Source organism: Ananas comosus, linkage group 5 (assembly GCF_001540865.1).
Source record: "Ananas comosus cultivar F153 linkage group 5, ASM154086v1, whole genome shotgun sequence".
Lineage (NCBI taxonomy): Eukaryota > Viridiplantae > Streptophyta > Magnoliopsida > Poales > Bromeliaceae > Ananas > Ananas comosus.
Genome location: NC_033625.1, coordinates 7,889,131 through 7,898,497, shown reverse-complemented (window position 1 = coordinate 7,898,497; position 9,367 = coordinate 7,889,131). Strand labels below are relative to the sequence as shown.

Sequence of the window (9,367 nt, the reverse complement as noted above, 5' to 3'; positions counted from 1 at the left end):
TTGTTGAAAAGCGTGATTTTATCTGATAACACTTGTTGGAACTGATATTTGTGCTAATACCGATTATATAACCCAAAATCTAAAATAGAACAAAATAATATGAAGAAAAGATATTAGAGGAGGTAAAAAATAACTAAACTAATACTTTATTAATAAAAGGCAAAATTACATTCTGAGCCAACCCCATGCAGCCATGTCTACTATGGCTTATTTTTTAATTAAGCCATGCCTAACTATATATAGCCATCAAATCATAACAGATGATAAATCCAATTTTACTTTGGATAAGTATATATCCTAACTACAATCAAATAAAAAATTTAAACTTATCTATAACTATATTTTAATTAAGTTTGAATTATTATATCCAACATTTCTCGATCATAATATTCGCCAATCCTTTTCTCAATCTTGTTCATAATATTGATCTAATATGTTATTATTTACTTTCACGTCCTGATAATTTATTTTATTATTCTATTTTGATACAAGGTTAGTTTATAAACACCTGATCATTAAATTTGTGTTTACTATCAATTCAGATTTAGTATAGTTTTTTTTCTAATTTCTCAACATTTATTGTTTGTTATTTCGATTATATTATATATTCAGGTTTTGTTGTTTGATCTAATATATTTTTATTTATTTTATTATCTATACTAAATTTGAAATAGTCATATTCTTAAATATTTTAAAACTTTACTTTTTTGTCTACAATTTAATTATATAAATAATTATATTTTTTTAATGATAAAAGTTTTAAAATGTCCACATGCAATGCGCAAGTAAAGAACTAAATTAAATAGCATCACAAATTCGCTTAAGCTTTTTTCTTTTTCGCCCCAAATAGAACTAAACATATTTAGGTTTTCCAAGAAGTTTTCTGTTTTTTCCCTTTTATTTTTAAGGTTGAGAAACCAATATCGAACTTTTTTGTTTCATTTAAGCTTTTTTGTTATAATAATTTTTATTTTTTTATTTTTCCTTCCTTTATTTAGGTAAGAACTGTCATTTAGAATGTTCGAGTTGTTTTCTACACAACTATATATCCTTTTTTTTTTTTAATGATTCATATACCAAGTTACCAACCTCTACTTCAGTAATGAATTAAACACATTTGGGGACAATTTCTCAAAAAAAAAAAAAAAAAAAAAAAAAACAAAAACAAAAACAAAGAAAACAAAAGAATAATAATAATATATACTTAGCTTGCACTAAAGGCTAATAATAGTAGCTCCTTTGTTCCAACCACAAACATCACAAATAGAGCTAAACAAATTCGTGGCTCGGCCTATCTCCTAGCTTTTTGCTACCCCTTTTATCAAGTGCTAATTATTGATAAGATAAAATAAAATAAAATAAAATAAAATAATAATAATGCATGGATTAGTTATTGTACGAAATCTAATATATACGTTACCCTACCAAGATTAATATAATTTTCACAAGCATCACTAGTCCAATTAAAATAATTCACGGCTTGGCTTGTCTCTAAATATTAGACTTGTATATATGGCACCCATTTTAATATGCTTTTCCAAATCCGTCACTGTGTTGTCTTTATATACCGTTAGTTTGAGAAGAGCCGAAAAGTTTGCGGATTAAATATTCTTTTTTAATATTTTATGGAGTAAACATTGCTTCTATAAATTTTTTTTTTTTAGATAATTACCTATATACCTCTCAAAACTTCAGAAATATCTCATTTACCCCTACATTTTTTTTCCTTTCCAACATACCCCTTATATGTTCCTCCGTAATTCCAAAATATTCCTACAGTTACCACCCGTTAAGTTAACTTGGATTAAACGTGAGTTAAATATCTACCACGGTTAAAAAAAATTGAAATACCAATTTTACCCTTAACTTAAGGGCAAATAAGAAATATTGGCGACGGTAGAGAAGTATATTTGAAAAGACCAAAAGTCAAAATACGTTTTGTGCCCCTGACTTAAGGACAAATAAGAAAAGTCGATGATGGCGGAAGAGTATATTTAAAAAGGCAAAATAATAATTTTTTACAGATAACAGAATTCATTAACAGATTTTAACTCTAGGATTATATTTAAAATAAGTTGGAATGTAAAAAAAATATTTTCAATATTAGACTTCTAAAAGGGGTAAATCAGAAAGTCGAAAACTTTTCAGGAGTATATAAGTAATTGGCCCATTTTTTTTTAATAATATTTAGTTGTGTCATAAATAAAAGATAAGAGAGAAAAAGTGAGGATAGAGAAAGGGAGGATAGAGAAAAGAGAAAGAGCAATGAGAGAGAAAGAAAAAGAGCAAATAATTAAGGGGAGAGAAAATAAAGAAAGAAAAAGTGAGGAGAGAAAATGTCATGCTCTGGCGCAGAAACTCAAATGGACACTCACAGATTCGCCACACGGACAGAACTTTTCATATATATGCCTAGCATCGGAGTACAAAAAACTTGCTTGTTAATTTTACTTGTATATAGAGAATTAACCTAGGATTTGCAAATTTTTCGATAACATTTACTATATACTTATAAAACCTGTCATTGTTCCAAAATAAAACTATTTGTATTTGTTTAAAGCCCTAGTCAGTTAGTTGCAATTTGTCTTTTTTTTTTTGAAAATAGTATAATTATTAACATCTAAAAATACAAAATGTGCCTCTATCTAAGTGAAGGCGCCTGCATGAAAACAGAGGCATACCAAAACCTGTATATCACGTACAAGAACATGCACGTACAGTAAAGTATCAGAGTGAAATTAGTTACTACTTTTAAACTTTTAAAATTTAAATCCAAACTCTTTCATACAATTTCTTAACCAAAATGAGATGCACATTTCCATCTCCCAAGTTGTTACTAAATAGACATTGTTCTTTAATTAATGTTTCCACTTTACTAGAATTCTGCAAAACAAGACTAGCAGGCTGGAAAAACCTCTAGCCAGTTCGCGACACTTTTGTCGGAGTCTCGCAGCTCTCCGGCAGAAGAACGCTCCAAAAGACAGCAACAACAATAGGGTGATAACTTAAAATAAGTTCTCACTAGGCCAAAAGTAATGATTTATATACTCGCTTGCTCCAGAGGAGGTATAATAGGAAGAGCAAACAAAGTAAAAAAAAACTGCTATAAACATGATGAAAGTAATGCAAGTATAGATGCCACTACTATAAATGTCTCAGCCTAGTTATGAAGTTGTCAATCTTATGTTCTACTTGTCTAGTGTCCATGCTTCAAGTTCTCAAAAAGGAACAACGTCATATCCAATTGGGTTGGTCCCAACTTACTCACCAATGCCTTATAGAGATCTAGAATGATTCTACTTGTCATGCCCTGAGCTGCCCCTTTGATTGGAAAACCATGCAGAAGCTCATTTTGGAACCATAAAGTGCAACTCGAGACACGAGTAGACCCGCCACATGTACAAAGTTTTTTCTGTTTACACCGACAGTCTTCCCTATACATGCGTGACATCAGGATACAAAGAAATCACACTAAAGTATTAATCGATTAACCATACCATCACATTCATCATCCAACAACATGCTATAACATATAACCCAATCATACGACTTATACCAGCAACAAACGATATGATAAATCAATAGTATTTCCTCCAAAATCCCACAAAGATATCACGCACTCTGATCTTTGCACACAACAGAACATGCATCCGATCTCTACAAGCAATTAATCAACCTCCAATCTCCACGAGCAACACAAATAAATCTTCAATCTCCAAGAATAACATATTATAACATCAAGATTAAGGAACGACTAGCTTACAAGACAAATCCAATTAGAAATCTCAAGACAGTTCCACAACTAGATAGTTAAACAAAACTACATGATGATTAATAACGTATGGCCTTAACCAACTAGTTATCCAAATCCACAAAACACAAAAAGTTGTCCTCAAAGTAAGTTTAATTATCAAACTAGCTAATTAGTTAAATCCTTCAAACAATTCAACACAAAGACCTACATCATCCAACATAAGATAAAACCCAATAAACCGACAAGCTAATCAACTATGAAAACCTCCACATACAACCAACATAAGTAAAAGCAATTTAACTAAATTTGTTACATGTCTTGAACATAAAGCATAAACCAACTATTTTAGTGAGGGTTTTCCAGGTGGCACTAATTAACACGAGTTTGAAGTTACGTCCTAAACCACACCCCCAACGTCACCTAAAAACAACGAGAGTGTGAAACGTAATATTTTGGGTAACAACGATCCACCTATGGCAAGCAACACCTACCGATTAATGAAAGTAGGTAACAAATATGCTGGAAGGAAAGCAGGTGTATAACTAGTAATGAAGAATAGATGATAATCTGAACACAATAGCCAATAGAAGGCTGGCATATAACCCGTACTGCCAGGTACAGCTAGGGGGGTCAGAGCTTGGGTTCGGACAATTTTTCTAGAAAAAAAAAAAAGAAAGAAAAAGAAAAAACACTGCCGTAGTTGATCAAATCACTAATGTATATGAATGCGCAGCGAGTGGTGGCGATCATCATGCATGTGCTCAACTGATAGCTAGAGGTAACCAAGTCGTAGGACGTGGCCACATTATTTCATAAGGATATGTACAATCATGTATTGCACGAAATCGTAGCTTGTTCTATATGTCACACGTCACAAATCTCATGCGTGGTGTATGTCGAACAGCGCGGTAGTAAGAGGGTGATACTATCATGTATGACGGTTAAGATGTAGAGCAACAATATAATAAATATGGATGGAGGTATACACAACAAGCAAGCAAGTATGGTAACAAAAAGAGAGCAAGAACAAATAATCAATAAGCATACTATATCGACATCCGGATTGTAGCACCCGCATACATATAACAAAAACTCGTGAGTCCTCGACTCGACCAAATCCACTAGATGTCGCTGGAACCTAGAAATAACATCAACAAGATATAATCAACCCCGAGGTGTCAACATCACTAAATTATAAGCTGGGACCATTTCGACGCATAACGTTGCATTTCAAAACCTCGATTTTGCTTTTCGATAGCCGAAATCCGACCGTTCGCCAACCCATCCTAACGGGGCATCCTCTCAGTGAGGTGTCGGAATAAGAGCACGACCCGGTGCTCGATGATAAGAAAACCGAGCCAAATCGGGTTCTGGTAGAACCGTTTTCGGTGTTGGAAGTGACAATACAAGTCGTGCATTGCCCAACCTACACGCCCCGACACCACATAGTGAACGCTAAGCATATTCGACGCCCAACAATTCATCCACCATGATCCGAAATAGCTCTCAAGATTTTTGGTGCTAGAATATCAAAATCGAAAGTAAATCGGCTCCGATCGTCTCCGATCGTCGATACAACACAACGAGACTTGGCTGTAGCCTCGAAACATCCCAAATCACACCATTTTTGGTGTTGAGACAGCGGCATGAAGGGCACACAGCCGTTAGAACCCCGACCATAATAAAAGGGTTCCGAAAGAACAGATTTCAGCACTGAAAAAGCTCAATTAAGCGTCGGATGGCCACCGGAGTCGTAATTGAGTGTCTTGGACCTTGGCAACAAACCAACTAGCATGTAGCTTACAACGACAATAAGAGTAACTATAGCAGTGAAGTGAAGCGAATAGTTGGGAGGTTTTGATTATTACCACAATTCTTCAACCGATCGAGGCTACTTTGATCTTCGACGAGGCGTGCGGTCTGAGGGATAGAGCTAGGTGGGAGGAAGAGGAGGAGGAGGAGGAGGCAAGGGGCTGTGGACGGCCAGGGAGGGAGGAGGGGGTGTAAAAAGCAGTGCCGCCAGGTGTGATCAGCAGCAAGTGGAGCTTGGCCTAGAGGACCACCAGAGGACGCGACTTCAGCGATTGTTGGTGCAACGCGTGGGCGGCCGACGGCAGGGAGGACGACGGCGGCCGGCCGTGGAGAGGGAGGGGTGGTGCGGGTTGGAGAAAACGACAGCGTAACGCCCCAAATAGTCCCATACGAGATGAAAAAGCCGGTGATCCCAACTAATTGTTTTTCTTTTTCTTTTTTTCTTTGAGAGAGAGAGAGAGAGAGAGAGAGAGAGAGAGAGAGAGGGGGAGGGGTAGCATATTATCCGCTTCATTTACTATTTTATTTATTTTATTTACAAATAAATTTATTTTCAAATATGAATAAAATAGAATTCGAATTTTGGACCTCAGGTCCTGTCCACCAAACGATTTACCACTTGCTCTAGAGACCGTCAGTGATCCCAACTAATTATTAATGCTAATAAGTTGGATCATTATATTTGGTATCAGGCCGAATACTATTGACAAAGTATAAAATCTAACTGTTATACGGAACAGAATGCTATACTGTAGGTTTAGTGGGAACAATCAATTGAACAATTCTTGTCTATATTTGTACTTGGGCTTGAACCTAACGAGCATGTGTCTAAATAGGGGGGCGGGGGTCAGCCATCTTTCAACAGTCCATTCACCTGTCAAAATTTTTAAATTTCAACCGTCCATTCACCGGTCAAAATTTTAAAATTTTCATATAAGATAATAATTTCTTTTGTAATAAGGTTCCACAACTATGAATTTAAAGCCCGATTACTACAATACTACTCTCATTCAACAACCATAGGAGGTAGAGAATAATCGAACTGCCCCTAACTCAAGGCATAATGGAGTCGAGAATGATTGAATTACTCCCACAACGACACTTCCGGAAGGTATTGGCATGTCGAATCGCAATCTCCATAAGCAATGCCAAATAGCTTATAGGGGTCTTCCAAGCTTAAGTCACGACCCACATCCATGTGTTTTAATCAACACTATGGTTACCTTAAGATTTTACTCAAATGTCTACATGCTATCCACATGCAAGTTTCCCGCGACTTACATAATGTCACTATATTCTCTTCGTAGTTCTTTTCTATACCAACTATTTTCAATATGCCAACTAAGTTCGCATATCTAAAGAACTACCGTTCTAGTGTATACATGTCTTATTGAAAATAAACTCTATGCCTAAGAGGAATTCTAGTACAAAAATTTCTTGAATAAAAGAAGAGCATGTAACCTAATATAAAATAAGGAGAGGCAGATAAGAAAGAAAGCAAAGAAAAAAAAACTAACGAGAGATAAATGAGGAGAGAGAAAGTGAAGATTGATAAAGTGAGGAAAGAGAAAAAGCAAAAGAATAGAATCAAATGAGAAAGGGATGAAAATAAAAGAGAAGGAAAATAAAAAGTTAGGAAAAGAGAAAATAAAGAGAGGGAAATTGAGGGAAGTGAAAGTAAGTAATACTTTATCTCTTTCAAGTCATTTATTTTTTTTTTAATTTAGTCTTCTGGTTTAAGAGTAAAAATTTTGTATTGTTGAAAGTTAAAAGAAAAAAATATATATTTTTTTAAAAAGTTCATTGGACATACCAAATATAATTAATAAGAGATGAAAGTTTATATAAGTAATATTGAACTAGGCTACTATACTATTTATAGCACCAAGCCATTTGTGCTATTATGTTTTCCGCCCTTAAATTAAGGAATGTACAGTTATGATGATAATGGTCCCTCAAGGTGGAATAGGTGGTTAGTTGAATATATATATGATCCAACGGATGGAAATAGTCAAAGAAGCGGATCTAACGGCAAAAAATTTGGTAGAACTAAGTATTTAGTGTTATTGGTAGCATAATAGCTGGACTTAGTAATAAATTACCACTTTTTACCTCATAACAAACTTATGAATGGAACCCAAAAAAATTGTATCCTTGTACTAGATTTATGAAACAATTATACAAATAAACCAACAAAGTTCTAAATATGTTTAATTTATTGTTTGATTAACTACCTAATTTACCTTAGCAAACAAATTAAATTGCAAAAAATCATTATCCTCCATCCATCTATTTGGACAATCATTTGCTCAATACGTCAAGTCTTCTGGGCTCGTTTGATATCCAGAATTAGCTAGTCGCTCAGCTTTTCCAGTGGGACTGCAAAACTTATAGCATAACTGTACTAGTATAAAATATTTTTTCATCGTATCTTCTCATGTGCTCGATGCATTCTAGTTGCAAACCAAAATGGAGTTGACACAACGATGCTAAAAGTTCGATCACTGCAATTTATTTTGATTGATAAATTTCTCACACAAAATCAGTTAACTCCACCAATAATCTCAAAATTAAGTCACCATTTGACACTAATCCACGGCATTCCAGAGTATAGGCTATTCTATTATATTGATACACTAAGGAGCTGTTTGGTAATTATTGAAAAATGAAACATAGTTTTATTTTACACTATATTTAATATTTTGAAAAATTATATACTCTGTAAAAACACTATTTTTATTGTATGGATTCTCTAAAAAACTCTTTTTAATCCTTATATGAAATAAATTACAAAAAATTATACTAATCAAAACAAACTTTCTTCATTTTTAGATCAAATATAAAGAAAAAAATAGTGTGGATTGTATCAAGTTGGAAGTCTAGGCAGACGAATCCATGGTAGTAACAACTAGGCTTTGGACTAGGTTGTGAAGGGGACCAAGGATTGCGAGAGAGCTTAGCACTTCTCTTGGTGCGAGAAGGCCGATGTGGAGATCGGTTGCTCGTTACAATGTGCCCACGAGTTGGACGGATGAGACATCCTTAGTCGGGTTGAGCTGTATGTGGATTCACCCTGGATCATGGTGCTGGTTAGAGTATAGACAGTTCGCAACTGCAGGGAGGGTCGAGGTATCGAAGTTCTATAAGGGCGGTGCGCGCAGGGTAGCGGCATTGCCATGGCAATCAGACTTGCGGTTCATACTAAGCAGAGAGTGAACCTGTTCAGCGATCATCCTGAGGGTGGTTTCCCTAGAGTTGGGATATGGCAAGTCGCGAGCGAAAAGAGACAAGGCGTCTGGTAGGCTCGAACTTGGCCGAAAACTTTGATTGCGAATCGAAGTGGAATTCCGCGAGAGCCTAATGAAGAGGGGCTTGAGCGACTTGTGGGACAAAGGCTAAAGGTGCTGTGCATCAACAAGTAGTCGAAATGCAAAGCAGTCAAGAGGTATGACAAGAGTCCGTGGTAAAGTCAGTAAAGCAAAAAGTAGTCGAGGCCAGTTAGTCCCGACGAAAGACTTGAAGGCTTGGGGAGACCATAGGGAGAGCTCGACGTTGTGCGATTGTGGAGGTATTGGGGTGGCAAAAGTTGTTTGCGGAGAAGGCGCAAGAATGGCACTAGTACCCACAAGAGTTGTACCTATAGGATTCAATAAGATGAAAATCCTTAACACTATGAAAGCGGGAGTTCGAGTGGAGGGACTCGCCGTATAAGACTGAGAACGCCGGATCGAGGATCTGTCGTTAGTGCCTAGGAAGAGGCATGAAGTCCCATGTTATCAAGGTATGTTGGGGGGCAAAGGC

At 35.7% G+C, this 9,367-nt stretch overlaps 1 long non-coding RNA gene across 1 annotated transcript; it reads right to left on the bottom strand.

The window, feature by feature from the left end:
- LOC109710066 lies at window positions 4,774-5,967 on the bottom strand. The gene is made up of 2 exons (XR_002216278.1): window positions 5,623-5,967; window positions 4,774-4,892 (listed from the first exon to the last, which is right to left on the bottom strand). It is a non-coding gene; the product is annotated as an uncharacterized LOC109710066 (long non-coding RNA).